Source organism: Cheilinus undulatus, linkage group 20 (assembly GCF_018320785.1).
Source record: "Cheilinus undulatus linkage group 20, ASM1832078v1, whole genome shotgun sequence".
NCBI classification, from domain to species: Eukaryota; Metazoa; Chordata; class Actinopteri; order Labriformes; family Labridae; genus Cheilinus; species Cheilinus undulatus.
Window position 1 is genome coordinate 979,752 of NC_054884.1, and position 22,837 is coordinate 1,002,588.

Genomic DNA, 22,837 nt, shown 5'->3' on the forward strand with positions numbered 1-22,837 from the left:
GCAACCAGTCGGTCTGCAACTCTTCTTCATGATAAAACTTATTAGAGCCGTGATTGTTATTAAAGTTTCTCTCAGTTACCAAAAGGCACAAATACAGCTAATAAACCATTCCAGATAACTGGCCTGACTTCTCATGGCTGTTTCAGACTGGCTGCATGGCGACTGAGGTCGTTTTCACACCTGATAGTCTGAGGGACTCGGTCTGTTTGGTTTGGTTTGCATTCATACTGCTCTTTGTTAAACGGACCAAACCGCCTGAACACCTACAACATCTGCCCGCTAGGGGCGCTGTCATCACAAACAAACGGCGACCAAGAAGAAAAGAAGGCGTAGAAGAAAATGAAGCGGGGAAATCCAGCTCCTTCCACCGGTCTTCTTTCCACATAAACAATGAAAAAAACACAGAATTTACGATGTCTGGGGTTTCTGCTCTTGCAGTGGGGCATAAGGAGCAGCCAGGCAGGCGGTGAGCTGTCCAGCATGTCGTTCTTTACACGAGACGAATAAATAAGCATGGACTACGACGTGTTGCCATGGCTACACAGACACCAAGCGAGGTACCGACATGTGTTTGAGTGAATTAAATCACATATAAATCCTTATATCATTACGCTTTATGCCACTTCCTGGCTTTGGTTCACAAGTTGGTCCTCTTTGCTTTCACATCTCAAACGAAGGGTTCGAACCAGGGTTCGGCTGGAAGAGGACCGAGACCCCCTGTCTTCAAGCAGACCAGAGTCCACTTGTCTGGTCCACACCAGAGTTCGTGTGAGCTTTCACACCACTCCAAACAAACCGGAGTATCCGGGAAAACGGACCAGAGTTGGTTTAAAGCAGCTCTGGTGTGAACGCGCCCTGAGTGAGGATCTGTCATGAGTTCATTTTCATTTCAGCGTCCACAGAAACAAGTCAGGGCTTTCAGGCTGCCACATTTTCATGCCAAGAATCATGAGAATAAAAGGCTCGCCTCGTCTCTCTGCAATAATAGACCAGAACATTGATAAGTACCTTGTTTTAGTAGAAATGTGTGTCCGCAGCAGTAGAATATGTTTGTTTCTTGATGATGCTGATGAAGGTCAAAAGCTGAGGCACAGCGATTTAGCAAAGCTGCTAAACTTCTGGAGCTTTCTCTTCCTCACAGAGCAGACAAGCACAGCTTGTTTGTGACATGTTAACAAGATGAGGGCTCTAGATGCCTTTGTGTCCCGGGGTCACACGGCTGATGCATGACCCTGCTGGGCACGTCTCTGTGATTACCAGGCCTTTTTTTAATGCAGGACTCTTTTCAAAAGAACCTGCACTCTCTGAGGTGTTTTTACTGATTAGTAAATCTTCACTGTCATTTAGTGAGCCACACCCGGGGCTCAGAAAGCTAGAAACACAAACCTCATTTTTAGCAATGTTAGAAACTCCAGTAACCACAGAAGGCATGGTTTACTGATCAGTAAATACACATTACTGAGTACAGGTTCGACTGAAAGAGCACAGGTACTAAGGTAGGTAGAGCAGGGGGCTGTCACAGCATGGATGTGTTCAGTGAGGTCCTCAGGAGCCCAGTCCTGCTGAAAATCTCTGGACTAGAAGGCTTGCCTAGCTTTATCATGAGCCGGACACGTCTGCACCTAAACAGACAGGAAAAAGACGTTTACCTTGTTTTAGCAGCTTAGTCCACGTCAGCAGAAGATGTCGAAGGAAAGAGAAACTCTGTGCCTTTCACAGTAAAAGCCCGGTTTGGATTTTCTGCCAGAGAAGAAACTCCACAGAATGGTATTATTTTTACAGCTCAGTTAAACTGTGAAGCCACTCGTAGGGAGATTTACTGAGGTAAAAAAATGGAGAGGGCTGCTGCCAGAAATGTCTGTTTAGGAAGCAGTGATTATACGGCGTCACGGTTAGCCGCGGTTTAAAACGTCACATTAATCCTGAAAGCTCTTAAACACCTTGTTTTCTGTTGACATATGCAAATACAGGGCAGAACGCTACTTGTTTTTTTTCCATTTAAATAAAAGAAGCAATAAAGAAACCTTCTTAAACTATAATCATGACACCAAAAATGTAAAAACATTGCATCCCTAGAAAGCATCCAGTCTGAAACGTTTGGATTTAATAAATAAAGACCCTCCAGAAGACTAAAGCTGACTGTAACAGCGACCTCTGAAATGGAGGAAATCTCAGACGACAATATGAACGTAAGCCTTGGTGGCTCGCCACCTTCACTGGAGACGGTCTGTCAGTCAAAAAGGGTTGAAAACAGCTGATGGCGTATCACATGACTTCATAAATATCAGCGGTTTTGTTTCCCTGTTCTGCAGAGGCTCTTCTCTTTCTAATGAGGAACCTTGGTACTTGTGTTTGCATGAAATTAGCTGTTTCTGCTGCTCTTTGCTTCATTTGTTTTCATCCCCAGAGGGGGTCTATTTCACAATCACATTCATACGCTGCCAGGAAAAATAACCACGATTCCCCACTACCACCCTCACCCACACAGCACTAGCACAGACGGGTAATAGAAAAAGAGGCTGTTTTATGAATCTGGGCTCTTTTAAACAGAATTTCTTCTCTGAGCAGATATATGTTTGCCACAACAACAGCATGTGTCGGTGTTTATCGCTCAGCATCTGTGCAGTCTGCGGCTTTTGATTCCTCTGCTGCAAAACAAATAAAAAGTGGCAGATTGAGATCTCGGAGAGGTCTTCTGACACTCCAAAATCTCTCCAAAAACCAGCATGTGAAGCACGAGTGTCAGGACTTTAATCTTCTCCCCAGCCTCTCCGTTTGAGCGTCTCCAGCCCACAGGCAGGTATTACTGCAGGATTGAAGCCTGGGATCTATGAAACACTGCTCTGATTTCAGTTGTGGTATTGTTGCAGCTTGGTATTATCTTTAGCTTTGCACAAGTGTACAATCACTTCAGGGTGATGCAGGGAAACGAGCAGTTTAACCGCTCCTCCCCCGCTCTCTCATCGTCTCTTTTTAAGCACTCTTCACATCCACAAAAGCAGAAACGCTTCAGCGACATCACATTTCACTTCTCTCCTTGACTGATTGAAGGATGTAAATTGCTCCAAACTGCAGTGTATTCACTGTTTTCAGCAACACAAACTTCTTTTTCTTTCTAGTATAATAATGCAAAAAATTCAGTAAATCCCTCAATCCTCACAGGTGAAATAATCCAGGAACATGTAGACCGGTTCAAGTAGGTAAATGATTCATACCTGGTTAAACTGACTGAGATTTAGTCTCGAGTAAACAGTCAAACCTGAGCTCTGTTTATTCAGTATCCACTCTGATCATGCTCACTAAATGCTTCAGTCATCTGTGAGTATAACCTAGATCAGTGCTTCCCAACCTGGGGTCTGGGCACCCCTGGGGGGGCAAGGAAAGGAGGACAGGGTTTAAAAGTGATGAAAATGTCTTGAAAGTGGGAAAAATGCACAGAAAGAGCATTGAAATTTGATTAAGAAGTGGCAGCAATGGGAGTAATGTAGCAAAAATGTAGAAAAAGGGCCAAAATTTGGCAAGAAAAAAGTGATGAAAACAGGTGGAAAATCTGGTGTGAAGTGGCAGAGAAAGGATGAAAAGAAGCAAAAATGCAAATTATGCAAAATATATTCTTAGTTTCTTAAAGACATCTTAGTCAACCTCTTACTCTCTCATGACCCCCAAGGAGGTCCCAACCCCAACACTGAGAAAGAGGGTCTGGGTGCAGACCTCAACACAACCTCTACGCTGGGGCGTGCAGCGTGTTAGCTGTTGTTAGCATGACTAGACCGCTGACTCTTACTAGATATTAGCATAGCCCTGTACGCTGGGGCGTGCAGCAGCAGACCCCGATCCCTACACTGGGGCATAGCTATTAAAACCCGAGTGGTTAGATTTAGGGTAAGTCAGTGGTCAAGCAGCTAGAGCAGAAAATTCAGCTCAGGCAATGTACGTCACACCCCAGCGTAGAGGTCCGCCCCAGCGTGAAGGTCTGCAGCTGAACGCCCCAGCGTAGAGGTCCATGGCTTGGATAATGTACGTCACGCCCCAGCGTAGAGGTCCATGGCTTGGGTAATGTACGTCACGCCCCAGCGTAGAGGTCCATGGCTTGGGTAATGTACGTCACGCCCCAGCGTAGAGGTCCATGGCTTGGGTAATGTACGTCACGCCCCAGCGTAGAGGTCCACGGCTTGGGCAATGTACGTCACACCCCAGCGTAGAGGTCCATGGCTTGGGTAATATACGTCACACCCCAGCGTAGAGGTCCATGGCTTGGGTAATATATGTCACACCCCAGCGTAGAGGTCCATGGCTTGGGCAATGTACGTCACACCCCAGCGTAGAGGTTTGCTCGAGGTCTGCAGCCAGATGCCTCTCACGCTGAGAAGCACTGGCCTAGAGGACAGGGGTATGAGCGCCCATCGCTGTGGGCTGCAGTCTGAGGTTAAGAGCAGGTAAACAGTCAGCTTGTATTTAAATCACGGCCAGCGTCATTGTTACTGAAGAGGTTTGCACAGCTTGCTTTGCTCTGGCCCAGAGTAACGCTGGAAAAAAGAGAATGCAAATAAAAAATTCACTGTCCTGTGAGTGGAAAAACACAGAACCTGGACACAGATGTTGCCTTTTTCTCTCTCTCTTTTTTAAACGTGTTTGGCCGTGCAGACAGAGCGAGGTGTGTGAGCAGACCTCTGGCAGGGATATGGTGTCTGTTATGTTGCTTAATTAAACAGACTGAAAGAGTGTTTGCTTGTTAATTATACAGCAGACTGTGTGCATGTGTGTTGCAGCGTGGCCCCCAGGGAGGACGCGTGGGGTCAGAGCAGCTGGATGCTTCACATCTGTGGGTACAAAACAACCCTGATGTGAACTCCAAATGAGATCAGCCACGAGCGGCGGGTCGGGGAACTCAAACCCGGTCTGCAGCCGCGGCGTTGGTTTGTTCAGATGTACCTTAACGGAGTGCTAACCTTCCCCTTAGCTTACCCCGCGTTACTCAACTTGTGTCCTACATTTCCCAACATGCCTTTCAGCACCCGCTGGAGAAAGGTCAGAACTTGTTGTTGCAGATTTTAGGGAACACAGAGTTTTTACATGTCCTTATTTTACACCAGGTTCAACTTTTAAACAGGTTATGAAAGTTTTTTGTTTTTGAAGCTGCAGCAGAAAATGTAATGTCTCTGTCTCTGAGATTAAAGCAGCGCTGTGAGCCTGTGTGGGAAAGCAGACACAAAAACATCCACAGTCAGATGGCTTAGGAGGAACTGGAAGCCAACATGTCATCCTTCAGCACAGAAACTGGCTCATATCACCCCTGGCCTCATGAATACCAGAGCCTTTGGTGGCTACAGAAGAGTTTTGGTTTTAAACAGAGGATGTTAAACCAACACTGAAATGGCAAACTAACACATTTTAACGCTGCAAAGACAGACAATATCACGAAGGACAAACCTTTGGCCCTTTTTAAATGATGTAAAGAGGGAATGGCACGTGGTGGATTAAGCCCTAAAATCTGGGCTCTGCAGCGCTGCAGGGGTTCTGTGATCCTGGACTTGTGTCTGTGTTTTAAAGGGAAGATGTAAATTATCTATAGCATGTGTAATGCACACAGGAAGTATGTTGTGAGCATGATTTGCACTGCTTGAAGCTGAGGATGTTTTGACATTAGGCATGGTTGTTTACTACTGCTGCAGTCTGAGATAGCTCGTCCATCCCCTTCCCTCACTGGTCTGTCATATTAACACCGCTCTGTGCTTGAGCACACTCGCATACCCATCCAGTTGGATACAGTAGGTAATGGTACGAGTGTAGCTGGTTTATAAATCTGCCAAGAAAAGAAAGAGGACACAGCCATGGCACCGGCTGTGTGGATATCTGTTCATGCTCTGTGCAGACAGTCGAGTCCATCCTGCTATTACTGATGGTTTTATTATTTTCACACTGACAATGACCCTCTTCCTACTTCCATTCAGCTGTTTTAGTCTACTACTAGAATAATCCAGAGTCCAACAGCATCATGGGAACACTGGCCTGGGTCTGAGGATCTCCATCTTTTGCTGATGTCTCCCTGGCTGTGCAGGAATCTGGTGTCACCATAACTTTAATGGAGCTGATGATTGGAAACAACGCAACCAGCGTGACCAGCTGACTTCCTCTCTAGGCTCTAGTGTGCTGATTGGCTGTTGAATGGCATGCCTTTCATCTTAAGACTAGCTGTTGCCAAAGTTTGGATCCTTGTTTCTGCTTTTGTTTGTTTGTTTGTTTTTTGACAAAACTGCAACCATATGGAGTAACTCACTTCCACTGTCCTCATTCACACTGCATACTAAAGTCATATACAGATAAGCGACAGGTCGTTGTGTCGTTGTGTCCGTGGACATCGTCTCCTCCACTTGCAGCGATGTGAGCTTTCAGGCTTTCAGATTGTTGCAGAATTGTTCTTGTCGGTGTGCATCAGGAGGAAGAAAATACTTTAGATTGAAAAGGTAATCATTTGAATTCATGATAATTGTCAAAGATGGTAAATTTGTAAGAAAAAACTCTGAATGATCCTTTTCGGGCTGCACATGGGCTGTGTTTAGTCACCTTTACACCACCCTACAGACCATCCACCTCCCTGTAGATGGAGACCAGTGTGAAGTATTTCTCCCAGCAGTTAAACCAGGCTGTGTTGGTGTAGAAACATTTCCTTTTGTGCAGTTTTATGACTCTTCCAGAAGCCTTCTGTCTCTGTATGGAGTCAGGTGTAGTGTGAGGGTGGGACACCATCTGTTCACTGTGTGATTTGCCTTCGCTCAAAGTGACGGGTTCGTGCAAATGAAGATGAACAACCAGAAACTCTCCCTGCAGACGTGGGTTTGATTTAAAGCGAGTGTATATTTATTCATTCTTTTTGGGAAGATTAAAGGTACAGTATGTTACATTTTTGCACTCAACAATCAGGAAAACAAGATCATGAAGATTAGATGATTACTGAAGAACATTTAGTATCTAGATAATATCTAATATCTAGATTTTTTACTTATTCTTATTCAACCCATATAGTAGGAAAATTTAAGTTTCATAGATGCTTGAGGATGTTGCAAAAACATGATAAATGATTGCAATCACAAAAAACCAATGAAAATAATCATGATTGTAAATGTAACTATTTTAGGGCAGCCATGCTACAATTGTGTTCTTTCATCCTAGCTTCCCCTGTAGCATGTAGCTTCATCCCTGTAACATGTAACTTCATCCCTGTAACATGTAGCTTCATCCCTGTAACATGTAGCTTCATCCCTGTTTCACATAGCTTCATCCCTGTTTCATGTAGTTTCATCCCTGTAACATGTAGCTTCATTCCTGTTACATGTAGCTTCATCCCTGTTACATGTAGCTTCATCCCTGTTTCATGTAGCTTCATCCCTGTTTCATGTAGCCTCATCTCTGTGACATGTAGCTTCATCCCTGTTTCATGTAGCTTCATCCCTGTTACATGTAGCTTCATCTCTGTAACATGTAGCTTCATCCCTGTAACATGTAGCTTCATCCCTGTTACATGAAGCTTCATCCCTGTTACATGTAGCTTCATCCCTGTTACATGTAGCTTCATCCCTGTTTCATGTAGCTTCATCCCTGTTACATGTAGCTTCATCCCTGTTTCATGTAGCTTCATCTCTGTTACATGTAGCTTCATCCCTGTTTCATGTAGCTTCATCCCTGTTACATGTAGCTTCATCTCTGTAACATGTAGCTTCATCCCTGTTTCATGTAGCTTCATCCCTGTTACATGTAGCTTCATCCCTGTTACATGTAGCTTCATCCCTGTTACATGTAGCTTCATCCCTGTCACATGTAGCTTCATCTCTGTTACATGTAGCTTCATCCCTGTTACATGTAGCTTCATCTCTGTTACATGTAGCTTCATCCCTGTTACATGTAGCTTCATCCCTGTTACATGTAGCTTCATCCCTGTAACATGTAGCTTCATCTCTGTTACATGTAGCTTCATCCCTGTTACATGTAGCTTCATCCCTGTTACATGTAACTTCATCTCTGTTACATGTAGCTTCATCTCTGTTACATGTAGCTTCATCCCTGTTACATGTAGCTTCATCCCTGTTACATGTAGCTTCATCCCTGTTACATGTAGCCTCATCCCTGTTACATGTAGCTTCATCTCTGTTACATGTAGCTTCATCCCTGTTACATGTAGCCTCATCTCTGTTACATGTAGCTTCATCCCTGTTACATGTAGCTTCATCTCTGTTACATGTAGCTTCATCCCTGTTTCATGTAGCTTCATCCCTGTTACATGTAGCTTCATCCCTGTTACATGTAGCTTCATCCCTGTTACATGTAGCCTCATCTCTGTTACATGTAGCTTCATCCCTGTTACATGTAGCTTCATCTCTGTTACATGTAGCTTCATCCCTGTTACATGTAGCCTCATCCCTGTTACATGTAGCATTATCTCTGTTACATGTAGCTTCATCCCTGTTACATGTAGCTTCATCTCTGTTACATGTAGCTTCATCCCTGTTACATGTAGCTTCATCTCTGTTACATGTAGCTTCATCTCTGTAACATGTAGTTTCATCCCTGTAACATGTAGCTTCATCCCTGTTTCATGTAGCTTCATCTCTGTTACATGTAGCTTCATCCCTGTAACATGTAGCTTCATCCCTGTTACATGTAGCTTCATCTCTGTTACATGTAGCTTCATCCCTGTTACATGTAGCCTCATCCCTGTTACATGTAGCTTCATCTCTGTTACATGTAGCTTCATCCCTGTTACATGTAGCCTCATCTCTGTTACATGTAGCTTCATCTCTGTAACATGTAGCTTCATCCCTGTTACATGTAGCTTCATCCCTGTTACATGTAGCTTCATCCCTGTTACATGTAGCTTCATCTCTGTTACATGTAGCTTCATCCCTGTTACATGTAGCTTCATCTCTGTTACATGTAGCTTCATCTCTGTTACATGTAGCTTCATCCCTGTTACATGTAGCATCATCTCTGTTACATGTAGCTTCATCTCTGTAACATGTAGCTTCATCCCTGTTACATGTAGCTTCATCCCTGTTACATGTAGCTTCATCCCTGTTACATGTAGCTTCATCTCTGTAACATGTAGTTTCATCCCTGTAACATGTAGCTTCATCCCTGTTACATGTAGCTTCATCTCTGTTACATGTAGCTTCATCCCTGTTACATGTAGCTTCATCCCTGTTACATGTAGCTTCATCTCTGTTACATGTAGCTTCATCTCTGTAACATGTAGTTTCATCCCTGTAACATGTAGCTTCATCCCTGTTACATGTAGCTTCATCTCTGTTACATGTAGCTTCATCCCTGTTACATGTAGCTTCATCCCTGTTACATGTAGCTTCATCCCTGTTACATGTAGCTTCATCCCTGTTACATGTAGCTTCATCCCTGTTACATGTAGCTTCATCCCTGTAATAGGGAGTTGATGTCATCTGTGGTTTAGATTGATGTGGAGCCCCCTGGTGTCAGAACTTACCTTCCATTCGTTTAAAGGCACATGGTAGCGAGGGTCACTTTGTGGCTGTTTGTGAAATGCCTCCTCGTTCTTCAGCTCCAATGTGGTGTTTTCCCAAAGTGCCAATCTTTTGGTAGCGCTAACCTTTATTTAGCATGCACAGCTGCCCGCCTCGCCCCCGTCCCCTCAGCCATCTGTGCAGATCGATGCAGCGCCTCAAACTCTCCATGCTCCGGTGTTTTCTGTTGTCCTCTTGTCCAAAAATTAGGAGGCGGGAAGGTTGAGGCTTCTGTCAAACTGAGCCAAACTAATGAGGATGCTGTCAGATGGGACTGCACTGTTCACCGCCTTGGGTGTAAAAACTGCAGAAGTCCGTTAGCAGCTTCAGAGTCTCTGGTAATTGTATAAAAGCTGTGGAAACATAATCTCAGCAGATAGATAAGAGCCGGGGAGCCGTGTTCGCTGGCAGCATCGATGCGACGCTACACCACATCATCGCTCGTGGCCCACGCAGGCTGAAGCCCATCGCAGCCTTATATTAATTGTTCTTGTCACAGAAGAACTGCAGTGTACTTTTCTATTCAGTCACTGTCGCCGGGTAAAAGTCTGCACTGTAAATCACTGTCACATTGACACACACACACATTCCTCACTGCTGCAGTGTGTTTAACCCTCCTTAAACCAGCAGAATCTCAAAGAGCTGCAGCGCCGCGCCGAGAATCGTCACTCAAACCAGTCATTTTACCTCAAACTAACGACCCCAGCTCATCAACAGAAACAGATACACACAACTTTGAAAGAGTGGAGTCAACAAAAATCAGATGGAACAACCGTAACAAAAGCTTTAGTATTTCTGTCCTGAGATTGTGGATTTCAGAACATATCAAAGTCAACATTCTGAATCAGAAATCCTTCACCGGATTATTCTGGCGTTTCAAAATAAGAGCATGCAACCAACTTTGGTAAGTTAGTCAGCACCATGCCGCATCAGACACTCACTGTCACATAAAAACCTTACATTTAAAATCCCCTGCTTGGTGAATTTCTTTGAACTGACCAGTCTAACTTTACCTCCAGACACAGATATGGATGTTTCTAATGCCCCACTATCTCAAAAAGGTGAAAGCAAGTCCAGAGACCCTTCCTGTCAGACTCTTCTAGCAGCTTGTCTGTCATCCTCGCCCCTTGTTCCTCATGCGTGTCTACATAAGTGACAGAAAAGACGAAAAGAAACAGGGCTAAACGGCGTGCTGGGTCTTACCGCCAGTTTGGATGCTGAAACAGGAAATCAGGCTGATTTTGTCACAGATTGTTACATCCCTGGTTTTAGGGGAATGTGGGCATAAAACAATGTGTGGCCCCACTCAGCCCACTCCTAAGAAAGCCAGTAGTGAAGAGAAGCAGCAGTCCTGATTGTCTGGATTCCAGTTACACAAAGCAAGACAAGAACAACAGAGGCTGCAAAGAGCTGAGTTTGATCACACATTTTTCCTCAAGAGTTTTAACAGCTAACAATCACAAACTAATCAGTAACTTACCAAATCTCACTGCAAAGTCTAAATCAGGGTGTCAAACTCAAGGCCTGGGGGCCTAATCCGGCCATGGGACAGTTAAAATCGGCCCGCAGGATCATTTAATTTTTAACCTTAAGTGGCCCTAAAGTATGAGGTCTGCAGATTTCCTCCAGTATAAAAATGTAAACTTGACCTTGTTTGTCCTAAATATCCTTGTTCAGCCAAACAAAATAGAAGAAGTAAAAATAGTCAGGATGTGGAAAAGAAAATCATTTTTGTTTCCATTTGATATTTCCAAATTTGCATCGCACAGTTACGACTCTAACTTATAATTTTGACTTTTTATCTCATGTCTGACCTTTTATATTCACAGTTTTTAATTTTAAGTAGTGCCTTCACATTTTTAACTCATTATTTCAAATTTTATCTCATGTTTTGACCTTTTAAACTTCTAAATTTGAATTTTGGACTTACAATTTCAAATTTTATTTTATATTTTGACCTTTTAAGCCCATTATATTATAATTTTGTATCATTTCGATCTTATAACTCATGATTTTGAATTTTATCTCATATTTTTACCTTTAAAACTCATGATTTTGAACTTCATCATATTATTTTTACATTTTAAATTAATGGATTTAAATTTTATCTTGTATTTTTACCTTTAAACTCATAATTTAAAACAAAGTTTTGAATTTTTGGCTTATTTAAGACCTTTAAAACTCAAATCTTTTATTTAATCTCATAATTTGACCTGTAAAACTCACAATTTTAAAGTCTTTTCTCATGTAGTTGCTTTTTAAAAACACTATTTTGACTTTTAATTTTATGTTTTGACAATTTCAACTAAGAAGTTTGACTTTTAATCTCAGATTTTGAGTCTTTAAAGTTTTCTTTTTGACTTTTTTTAATTTTTAAAAATCATAAACATCAGCTCCAGATTTGTTTTGTGTTTTTTTTTTTTACCCCATAATTCATCACTGATGAAAAGTAAGGTTGGCGGGTTATGGTTTTATGTGGACCCTGTCAGGCTCTCAGGTGAGACCTTAATTCAGAATCCGGCCCCTGCTCTGATTGAGTTTGACACCCCTGGTCTAAATAGTCAAATCACAAAAGTTAACGCTGCTGGTGAAGAGGAGAGCAGACTGCAGCAGCTGGGATTTAAAGGCTGGAGGAGTGGCTGGATCCAATCAGCAGCAGCGGTTTGTGGTCACAGAGGGGTGGAGCCTATCGCGGCTGTCATTGGGTAAGAGGCAGAGTACATTCAGGACTGGTGGCCAGTCAATCTCAGAGCTGACGTACAGAGACAAACAACCAGGCACTCTCTCACCCGCACCACCAAAGCATGCTTTTGGTCTGTGGGAGGAAGCCGGAGTGCCTGGAGAGGGACTCCACGCATACACGGGGAGAACCCAGCACAGGATGGCCCTGCCTGGGTGTTGAGCCAGGAACCTTCCTGCTGTAGGAATAATAAACCAATAAGATTTAAAGTCATGTAATCATTCTCATGCTATATCAAGCCTCCCCTTCCTCAGGGTTACATTAATCCAAATGGAGCGACTGGCCCAGCGGTGAGTCGCTGAAGTATTCAGAGGAGTAATTTTGGCCAGGTTATACTTAACACTGGCCAAGACCAAAGCGTTCCCCTTTTAAGGCCTCTGGCGTGCTAGCTAAAACTAGCTATGACTTGTTACAGCGTAGCATCAAGTAAACATTAATAAGAAAAGCTCTGAGCTACATAAAGACACAGGTCAACATGTAGCCAAACACTGATCTGAAATGATCATGTCAGGTTTAGTGGGTTGGTAACTTCCTCTTAGCTCATGCTGGTAGTAGCAAAAGAAAACTGAACTGTGTCAACATGAGGAGCTGGTGAACTTCATGAAGCCTATGCCGTCTGTGCACACGTCATCCCTGCATGAACCGGTAGTTCTCATCCCGAGCTGCTCAGGGCTCAGTGGGTGACGGTGTGTGCTGTTGGTCAGAGCAGCACAGACAGAGCGTGTGGAAATAGAGGGTTAGTTTCCACTGAGGTTGTTCGAGAGCCAGTATGGCCACAGTTTGTAGACACATTGTGCATTAACCATCCATACATTAACCATCCAGCAGCAGAGACAGCTCTGGATGGTTTGGCTTCATTTGGGGCGAGGTAGCCTGGTGTCCATTTTTATACAGTCTCTGCTCTCACTTCAAAATCATGCAGCTAACTGGTGGAGCCATTTAAACTGGGAAATCATAAAAACATTTATTTAGATAAAGTGATAAGAACATGCAGCTCTGCCTTTATTTCCTCTTGTTTGGCATCACTGTGAGGGATTTAAAAATGCCCGGCACTTCATTTAACCTCAGGGGTCGAGAGGAAAGCTACATTACGCTCAAACACCTTGATTGATTAGAATTTTCCGCCTCAGACAGGAGAGGATGGATTGACAGCCACCATGCAAATGTGATAGTGTATTAAAAATGCAGCTCACCAGCTGTTGTTGGTTGAATGCGTCCATTTTAATTATTTTTCCATATGTCAGTCTTGTTGATATGAAACGCAGCCAAGCCACAGCATCCGGAGAAGTGATTACTTCAGACAAAGCCTCCATCCTTGACTTAGCGTGTGCCATACTTCATTACCTTGCTAAGCCCAACTTTTAATTCTGCCCTGTGGAGGAAGTCAAATTGGTTTTCATGGCAGGCAATTATTGTTTTTCTGAAAACGTTGTGTCTGGAAACGGTGGATATGGTGATGCAGCAGCAGAATTAGCGGGGGATGTTATCACAGAACTTTATTTACAGTGCAATTTCAGCACATTAACGAGTGCAAGAGCCACTAATTGGCAGTTGGTTCTTGTACAGTACGCCAGTGTGAGAGAGCGTGCAGGGAAGAAGTCGAGGAATAAAAGGATTTAACAAAGCAAACACTGATCATTTGTTCTGCTGTTACACTCTTGCAGCCCTAATTTGTCCATTTTGTTTACCTTTTGTGCCATCTTGATGATGGGGTATAAAAAGCGTCTGTGCGTTTCAGCGCGTCCTCTGATTGTGAAACAGTCATCTCCTGTTCCTGCACATGAATCAGCCGCTGCACAACAACAAGCCTGCAGGCAGTATCATCATTTCCAGCCCGTGTAATCAACACTCGGGGCTGATGAGGCAGAAGATGAAAACATCCGGCCGTGAAAAACCTTTGGTGTTGTTTAAGGAACACACAGAAAAACAGCCGAGCGTGGCACGGCGTGAATCATGCACTGACCACAAAAGTCTTAAATGCATCACCAAACCAGAGACGGGGAATGTGATTTGTGATGCAAAAAGCACATTTTACAGCAAATCAGGCAGTGCAGCAGTCACTAACATCACCTTCTGTCCAGTTAGTCACCAAGACTGACTCAGTGTGGGTTTGTTCTTTTTGCAGCTCAATGTGTCACTTTTTTTAATCTTGCATTTCACCCTCTGTCAGCTGAAACTTTCTCTGAAATCAAACCACAAACACATAACAGTGAGTCACAACCATTATTCATTACATACAGCTGAATGAGAGCGCATGGAAAGAGCAGCAAGGCAGCATGCTTTCTGGGTCGCAGAGAGAGGAATGATAAAAACAGTCTGTGTGATCAGAGAGAGATCTGTGTAAAAACTCAAATCTGCTTCTTCAGCTCACATTGTTTCTGTTCAGGTATCAAGATCATTAGAATTCATTGCAGTGAAGTAAGGATCTGAATTAGTGCATTAATTTTAGAAATGTCATTAATCTCATGCTTTATTGTCCCTTTTAGCCTTTTTTAGTTTATCCACGTCAGCAGCCACAGTGATGTAGAACAAGTCCACCTCTGCTCCTTTATTCTCATTTAGCTTTAAGACAGCGCAGTGCAATAGTCAGAGATCATCTGAACCTTCAGTTGTCAAACATTCACCTCTGACTTATTTCCTTGTACATCCATAACAAGTTCCTTTTTCTGGGGCGCAGTTCACGTCACAATCTTCAATCTATCTATAAAAGCAGGACCAACCATTACCCTTGGTTTAAGGGCGCTTTCAGGCCCAGTTGTTTCGAACCGCGTCACGGTGTGATCCCTCCCCCTCCCCCTTCCCTCCCTGGCCTGCTTTCACACTAACATCAATGCGTGCCCGGGCCCACTTGCATCTGTACTCAGTCTGAAACAGCAGGTGGCAGTATGCACATAGCTGGTTTACAACCTCAACAAGGAGGAGAGAGAAGAAGAAGCTACCATGGCAACCACTGGGGTCATGACCTGAGCAAAGATTGTTTTTGTTTTAACCTGGCAAAAAGTTCATCCTGCAGCCTTGGACGATTGAAATCACTTTTAAGATGCCAGCACCTTTGCTCTTCATATCTGCACATCTACTACAGCTCAGAGGATTAAATGGGCTCGCGCTGTGCAGATACAGCGGTTTTTGAGGTGACAGGAGACTTTTATTGCCTTTGCTCCTCCTCTCACTGACTCCAGCTTGTGTTCATCTGTAAGGTGAGTCACAGCAGACCGTTTATTGACTGGATTCTGATCATTTCAGCCCCTTACTGAGGAAAAATGTGAACAAACTGCCGCGCTGTGGAAAGAAGTTTAGTTTTTACGATGATGTCATAAAGCTGATACGGCGCTCTGTCCCGTATCCTAGCGCAGTTGAATTCACATCTCATTGGAACCGTGCCAGAGTCCACTTGAATCGTGCCCGAGACCACCTCCCCAAGTGGGCCCGGTGCCAGGGCGCAGTTCGTTTGTATTCACACTGACAAAATGAACAGGACTTAGGGCTCAAGTGCACTCATTACTAACTCATTTTTGCCACGCTTTTGCTGTTTTTGGACCATTTTTGCCACCTTTAACTCATGTTTTGGTCACTTCCCAGGCTTTAGTGCCACTTTTCTCCCAGTGTTTGCTGCTTTTTGACCATTTTTGCCACCTTTAATTTATTTTAATTGCCATTTTTTAACACTTAGATTGTGGCTCTTGCAAATGTATTTTTCAACAATTCAGCTCTTTGGTTGAGTAACGCTGTTTCAAATTGTAGATCTTCAGGGCAAGAAGTGTCGTTGTGTACCCATCATCCTTTGGGCTCCACTCAGCTTGATCTAACAGTGAAGATGGTGAATATACTACAAGTGTCAGGAAAGGAGATTAAGTGACTGAAGTTTAAGAGATTGCTGAGGCCCCAGAAACTTCTAAACCTTCCTTTAAATGCTTGTTTAAGTTGTTATAAGATAAGTCACTGCAGCACTGGGCTCATACTGAGACAAACTAATGTAGCACTTAGCTTTGCTAAAGCTTCAGACATGTTGATGGAGATGCTGCAGAGCAGACACTGGCTGCATGTTGCTGTTATTACGGCCATCAGACTTGGAGAAGAAAAGCAAGCTTTACCTGTTTATTGGGCTCAGTTACAACAGGAGGTGATGTTCAGTTACTCGTAACGCTGATGACAGGACTCGGACCGAGCTGCTGCCTCGCGTGTGCACTGAAATACAACATTGAAACCAGTGATGATGGTGTTGCCAAAATCCATTCGATGGCAGACATTTGAAAGGTGATGGTATTGATACGGGTTTACCGCCTACCACTACCTCAATAAATGCAAAAGATGAAAAACTGCACAAACAAGGACAGCTGTGTCTGTTCTTCCAGTTTTTCTTTCCAGTTCTTACTGGGAGCATGATGGGAAATGATCTCTGCAGGAGCCCAGTTTAAGTCGGGGAAACAGAGATGCTGCGATGATTCATATGTCTTTCAATGTTGGAGGATGTGGACTTTATAAATTCTAGTACCTGATGACAGCAGGCCTGTCCTGTAGCACTATAAACATATCACTGCTCATTTATTTGTTAAGCAGATATTCGGGGTGTAGGGTAAAATCTCTTTTCTGATAGAACTTTCTCTTTAACGTCTCTGAAAGCCTGTCCCACTTCAGGGAACAATCTGAGCCCCAGATCACTTTTTGAGGCTGAAAAGTCCCCCAGTTGATCCACTCTGGCTGATTTTGATTGACAGCGAGCTGCTGTCGGCTGGAGCGTACCTGCTCATACAAATGCATGGCGAGGATCAGGGGAGGTGGCACAGCTGACCTGCTGGCTAAGCGCTCTGCAGAATAACCAATAAGAAAGAGTTAATAAGGTCCAGCAGAGAGCCGGGCCGGGCCGCGGCACTCATTAGTAGAGAGAGATCAAGACTGATTCCTCTGTTACCAAAAACAGAGAGGAGACGGCACGTCTCTATCCCTTACACGCTCGCTGAAATATGCAGCTGATGGATCTGAGCCGCTGGATGGAAAGGCACAGTGAAGAGCCGTCAGAAGTCTCAATGCTTGGAGTCATTTTTAGTGCAAAACGTCACAATTTTAGAGCCTACCAGCTATCATCAGATGTCCACACTGCCTCCAAAAGCTGCTCTGGCTTTCTGGTGGAACCATTGAACCCCTGGGCCAGAACTGGGAACCTTTAAGATGCTTTCCCACCTAGACCTCATTTGCTCTGTTCTTGTACAGAAAATAAAATAAGAAATTCCTTTGTTTTTTTGCTTTTTGTGTAGATGCTGAATATTGCAAAGCAGACAAAAGCCAAGCAGGACCTGTGGGTTTAAAATACTCCCTAAATTCTCCCCGCTCCAGCATCAGCATCCTCAGCTTCATCCTCATGGTTTAAACCATGGGTAGACCAGGGTTACTATGGTGGGACCATGGTTACCATGGTTAAACCACGATTAATGGGTGGACCACGGTTACCATGGTTAAACCACGATTAATGGGTGGACCACGGTTACCATGGTTAAACCACGATTAATGGGTAGACCACAGTTACCATGGCTAGACCATGGGTACCATGGGTAGACCACGATTTATGGATAGACCACGGTTACCATGGTTAGACCACGATTAATGGGTAGACCGTGGTTACAATGGTTAGACTACGATTAATGGATAGACCACGGTTACCATGGTTGGACCATGGGTACCATGGTTAAACCACGATTAATGGTTAGACCACATTTACCATGGGTAGACCACGATTACCATGGGTAGACCTTGATAAATAGGTTGACCACGGTTACCATGGGTAGTCCACGTTTACCATGGGTAGACCAAGGTTAATAGGTTGACCACGGTTACCATGGGTAGACCACGGTTAATAGGTTGACCACGGTTACCATGGGTAGACCACGGTTATCATGGGTAGACCACGGTTATCATGGGTAGACCACGGTTAATAGGTTGACTACGGTTACCATGGGTAGACCACGGTTATCATGGGTAGACCACGGTTATCATGGGTAGACCACGGTTAATAGGTTGACTACGGTTACCATGGGTAGACCACGGTTATCATGGGTAGACCACGGTTAAGAGGTTGACTACGGTTACCATGGGTAGACCACAGTTAATAGGTTGACTACGGTTACCATGGGTAGACCACGGTTACCATGGGTAGACCACGGTTAATAGGTTGACTACGGTTACCATGGGTAGACCACGGTTATCATGGGTAGACCACGGTTACCATGGGTAGACCACGGTTATTAGGTTGACCACGGTTACCATGGCTAGACCACAGTTAATAGGTTGACTACGGTTACCATGGGTAGACCACGGTTAATAGGTTGACTACGGTTACCATGGGTAGACCACGGTTATCATGGGTAGACCACGGTTATTAGGTTGACCACGGTTACCATGGCTAGACCACAGTTAATAGGTTGACTACGGTTACCATGGGTAGACCACGGTTATCATGGGTAGACCACGGTTAATAGGTTGACTACGGTTACCATGGGTAGACCACAGTTAATAGGTTGACTACGGTTACCATGGGTAGACCACGGTTATCATGGGTAGACCACGGTTATTAGGTTGACCACGGTTACCATGGCTAGACCACAGTTAATAGGTTGACTACGGTTACCATGGGTAGACCACAGTTAATAGGTTGACCACGGTTACCATGGGTAGACCACGGTTAATAGGTTGACCACAGTTACCATGGGTAGACCACGGTTATTAGGTTGACCACGGTTACCATGGGTAGACCACGGTTAATAGTTTGACCACGGTTACCATGGGTAGACCACGGTTATTAGGTTGACCACGGTTACCATGGGTAGACCACGGTTAATAGTTTGACCACGGTTACCATGGGTAGACCACGGTTATTAGGTTGACCACGGTTACCATGGGTAGACCACGGTTATTAGGTTGACCACGGTTACCATGTGTAGACCACGGTTATTAGGTTGACCACGGTTACCATGGGTAGACCACGGTTAATAGTTTGACCACGGTTACCATGGGTAGACCACGGTTATTAGGTTGACCACGATTACCATGGGTAGACCACGGTTATTAGGTTGACCACAGTTACCATGGGTAGACCACGGTTATTAGGTTGACCACGGTTACCATGGGTAGACCACGGTTAATAGTTTGACCACGGTTACCATGGGTAGACCACGGTTATTAGGTTGACCACAGTTACCATGGGTAGACCACGGTTAATAGGTTGACTACGGTTACCATGGGTAGACCACGGTTAATAGGTTGACCACGGTTACCATGGGTAGACCACGGTTAATAGGTTGACTACGGTTACCATGGGTAGACCACGGTTAATAGGTTGACCACGGTTACCATGCAAACGTCTGAATAGACACTTGATCACGGTATTTATCTTCAGAATGCATGCTATTATGGATGCTGCTCTTCACCCCCCCTTCCCTCCATACAGCATGGAGCTTCCATGCCCACTGATGGTAATTCTGCAGCTCCAGATCTATGGCTCTGCCTGCAGGATCAGTTTTAAAGCTAATCCTGTTTAGAGAGATTACATCCACTGCTGTAGTGAAGTAGCAAAGCTTTAAAAGAACCAATTAAAGTCAGAGTTGTAATTAAAGATGAAGGTTATTAAGCCAAAGAGCAAAGCAAAGAATACATATGATAATATTATCTTAGCCACTTTAAGAAAGACAAACACATGTGCAAACTTCCATTAAAGCCAGGGACTGAAGGATTTAGTTTGGGTTCTTCTTCATTCTCTGTAGTGATGCTTTACTCTACCTGCAGTGTGTCTCCTCTCTGCTCTGCTAAGCAGACCGCCGTCCTTCACAGGTCGGCAAATACCACCATTTTATCACCACACTTGGGATCTCAGCTGGCCTGACATGTTCCCTTTTAGTATCTTTAACAAAGAGCAGAGACATCAGTGTCTTCTCCATCTTTGCATGAAGATTATTTTGTCTTAAGGTTCCCCATACTGTTCTGTAATGACTTCAGAAACATGAGAAAGAATAAGAAAATATAAATAAAGACGAAGAGCAGACTCTCTGCAGATACAGACATTAGAAAACAGATTCAGTGATTGCTGAGAAAATCTTCTACCTTTGGCTTTTAAGTACTCCAGTATGAAGAAAATGTAACTGTGTGCTCTGATTTTGCAGCAGGTTGGTGTCCCTGAAAGAAAATGACCCTACCACTGCATACAGGAGTGTTTCCTTATCCAGCCTTCCTAATCCAGGGGTGTATCCAGGAGGTGGCCATAGCCCACCTAGGGATCTGATTGGCTGGTCCAAAAACTCTGCGGTGACTAACCTGTTACATTACAGATTCTGACGCGCCAGACGTCAAGATGGCCGATTTTTAAGAACTTTTAGTTACAGAGGTCAGATATATAAACATCAGTCTGATTCTTCCATGAAGGATCACAGAGACAGCCGGATCATGAAACATTCCTAGATGAAATCTCACACACAGACCACACACTCCCCCTCGTCCCGCCTCTCTTGATTGAGTGGTTGTTCGGACTGTCTTCCTCTTCTGTCCTTGTTTAAGCAAACAAGAGTAGACACAGCAGCTCCTCTTTAGTGTAAAAATGACTCCTCCTCTATAACTTCTATTAAAACATGCCACAGACGTGATGCTTGGTGGCACTGCCCCCTAACTTTTGACTCAATACTGTTTTGCGGTGAGGAGGAAGCGACTTGAGGGCCACTTTGAGAGTGGACGGGGCCACATGCTGCCCCAAGCTGCCAGCTGCCCTCCTCTGTGCTGCTTAGCTTTCTTTTTATGTCAGTCCTTAAATGAATAAAGTTAAGAGGACTTACGGATGTGTTGGTAGGTTAAATGTGATCCATTCCTGCACGATTCAGGCCCACCCCTACATAAGTCACTGCCACAGCTGGGACACCCCTGGCCTTAAAAGTCTGGCCCTGCCTTTGCTCTCATCTGGAATCATGAAAACATGTTTGACTCTCACCATTCTAGACTGAACCGCCTTTATCTGAATCCCTGCAGCAGCCAATAAGAGCCAGCAGGCTGGGAGGGCGTGTACGTTCACAGCTCCCACTTCTTTGAAATCAGTGAAGGTTTAGAAATCATCATGTAAGTGGCCAGCCTAACATTACTCTGTCCCAGTTATGCATCAGGATTTAAGGATTCTGTTAGAAGCATATTAACCTCTCATCACGCTGTCGGCTCAGTTTGGGGTTGGCAGAGAGCAGGGAGAGTTATTCATTCTCTTTGAGCTGTAGAGAAGTTAAAGCTGGACCAGCTGATTGTATTTCTTCTCCTTCCTTCATTAAAACCCTTCCCCTGTGGAGCCCCCCCCCAGGGTCTGGATTAATAACCACCTCTGAGAAATTAACACGTGACCAAACACCTCGTAGCATTTTCCAGAACGCCATCAGAAGTCAGACGTGGAGGTCAGTGAATGACAAGCTGCCCTACAACTAGTGACAAGCGAGCGGGTCGTCCTGAGGAACAATCACACTTCTTCACAGTCTGCAGTCAATTACAGGGACGAGAGATGTGGAGGCAGACGGAGGAAATGACAGTTTGGAGACAGCTCTCTCTTATCATAGTCCTTCTGTTGTGGCCACTTTGAAACAAGTGCAGCTATTTGTCTGGCAGCGAGGTACGCAGGAGGGGGAGAGGGAACGAGAGCTTTATCTCTGAAAGGCGGGACTGTGCAGGAATGTGGGACACCGGGAATACCGGAGTGCTGAAAACAAGGCTGCACAGGAATGCCATGATATCCACAGGCAGCAGTGTTAATTCTGTCCACTACAACTCTGATTTAAAGTGTTAGATTTTTTTATATATTTTATCTACAATGCTTAACAAATGTATTAGACCACCACCCAAAGTAAGGTTTATGCCACAGCTGCCCTAAATTAACAGCATTGGTAATTACCAAAATCATTTTTATGTTTCTGCAATGGTTAATACACCAATATGTAGAAGCTCTTTAACACAAATGATATTTGTAATGCTAAAATAGAATTATTATTGTTATCCGTGAATTTTCAAATTTACTGATTTACAAAAAACTGAAAAATAGTAAAGCACATTAATATTTCTTGATTAAAATGTCAAATTATAGTTATTTACTGTCATTCCTGAACAGTAAAATGAGTTTTAGTGGTTGAATGTTATGCTTGATTCATTTCTGACTTCTCAGAGAAGCCCAGTGAGCCGGCTCAAATTTGGGTGAATTCAGTTTGAAATTCCTCATTCCTGTTCCAAATGGTAAAACGTGGAGAGCTGACTGAAAATGAAAGAGTCCGCATTAAAGTACTTCAGCATGCTGGATGGTCTCTGATACAAATATGACAGTCTGATAAATTTGTTAAGCACTGTATATATATAGTTTTATATTGGTATAATATGTCATATTTAATGGCAGCTTAAATGGGTGAAAAGTGGTGAAATTGTAAAAGGGGAAAAAATGGCCCAAAAGTGGCAAAAACATGGCAACAAAATTAGAGAAAAGTGACTAAAATGGGCAAAAAGCAGTCAAGGGTGGCAAAATAGGGCAAAAAAGCGAAAACAAGTGGTATGGATGAAAAGTGGCAAAAATGGTGAG

The 22,837-nt window shown here is 43.9% G+C and overlaps 1 protein-coding gene across 1 annotated transcript in view; it reads left to right on the top strand.

Annotated features, from left to right (window-relative positions):
- Positions 1-22,837, top strand: part of LOC121528762 (protein shisa-6) — a 210,357-nt gene that overhangs the window by 60,341 nt on the left and 127,179 nt on the right. The window lies entirely within an intron of this gene.